Source organism: Haliaeetus leucocephalus, unplaced genomic scaffold, assembly GCF_000737465.1.
Source record: "Haliaeetus leucocephalus isolate CR32 unplaced genomic scaffold, Haliaeetus_leucocephalus-4.0 Scaffold373, whole genome shotgun sequence".
Taxonomy (NCBI): domain Eukaryota; kingdom Metazoa; phylum Chordata; class Aves; order Accipitriformes; family Accipitridae; genus Haliaeetus; species Haliaeetus leucocephalus.
Window position 1 is genome coordinate 9,121,174 of NW_010972809.1, and position 546 is coordinate 9,121,719.

Genomic DNA, 546 nt, shown 5'->3' on the forward strand with positions numbered 1-546 from the left:
GAGCGAGGTTGCGGCTTCCCTTGCTTGAAGGCCTGGAGGGGCGGCCTCCCCCCCCAGTTCGCCCCCGCGGAGCTCTCCGCGGAGGGCGGGAGGGGTTCGGCTTCCCCCCGCCAAAGGCCGCCCGCAGCGGGGCAGCGCCCGGTCGCGGCTCTCAGCGGGGCTGCGCGCCCTCCCCGACCCTCCGCCTCCCCCCCCCGCACCCCCACCTCTGCCGCCCAGCCGCCCGAAAAGCCTCTCAGCCCTCCAAAACGAGCAGGCAAAAGGCAGGGAATAATGTATCCAGGGGCTGATCTCTATCTGCTACCTAATGACTTGCCAAGTACTTATCACTTCCCAGACTAGGAACTGTCGCTTCATTCTAATGTAAATAAACCCTTTATACAAATAAGTCTCTCCCTCTCTCTCCTCCCGTCTGCTAAGGCAATAGGTGGAGATGGAGCAGGACGGGGCTGCAAAGGTTCACGCTCCCAGCTTCGTTGCTCCGTGCGTGTTTTCATTTATATGAATCCAGAGAATCCAATGGATTCAGCCCCCCCTCCGCCCTCG